This window comes from Oncorhynchus kisutch, linkage group LG5 (genome assembly GCF_002021735.2).
Source record: "Oncorhynchus kisutch isolate 150728-3 linkage group LG5, Okis_V2, whole genome shotgun sequence".
NCBI lineage: Eukaryota > Metazoa > Chordata > Actinopteri > Salmoniformes > Salmonidae > Oncorhynchus > Oncorhynchus kisutch.
In genome coordinates this window covers 36,294,162-36,294,947 of record NC_034178.2, presented here as the reverse complement: position 1 = coordinate 36,294,947, position 786 = coordinate 36,294,162, and positions in this window count along the sequence as shown.

Here is a 786-nt window from a genome sequence, read left to right as displayed (position 1 = left end):
TACTGTATCCCCTCTAACCCCCTCCCAAACTCTAGCCTCTGGCAGCATGTTGTGTCCAGGGCTGGCTAAACACGCTGTGTCCAATCCAATCACTGCTGGAGGCACCATAAATACCATCCATACCAGCCTCCTGCTCTCATGTATCTGCTGCCGTGACTGTATTGAGTATGCTAGAGAGTGTTTGTGGGGGAGTTGTGGAGGAGCTGCTTTGAAGTGAAATAACAACTAACAAATGCTTTATAAAAGAGTTTGGTTTAGGGTTAGTTAGGCTAAGGTATTCTGGTCACACACGTTGTTCTTTTACCCACAACAGTTTTGAAAGAGAAAGTCCCAGGTTTCATCATCCATTGTGACAGAGTACATTTGAAGTAGTGATTTTGAAAGACCTCCATGTCACACCTGAGGAGGAAATGACTCTCAGAGAGGAAAAATACATCTTCTCTCTTTTTTTTTCTTTAAAAGAAAATGTATTTTTGTTTCATCCAACAAAATGTAAAGGGTAAAACACAGGCTTTGAAGTAGGGCTAAATTAAGTGGCATACTATCTGTGAACTGTCACTCAAAACCTTCCTTTTATGCCCTAATTCCTCTGGTGTAGAAAGCCATATCTGAGAATCTGTCTGTGAAAATATCCATCAGAACAAAACAACAGTTGTGAGGTCATGATCTGTTTGAGCCACGTATAAGCATGGCCAATATCCCATATTGACAACAGTAAAGCCCCAAACTATTTTAACAACTAACTTTCCCATCCCATTCCCCAAACACCAGAGGGCAACAACCGTG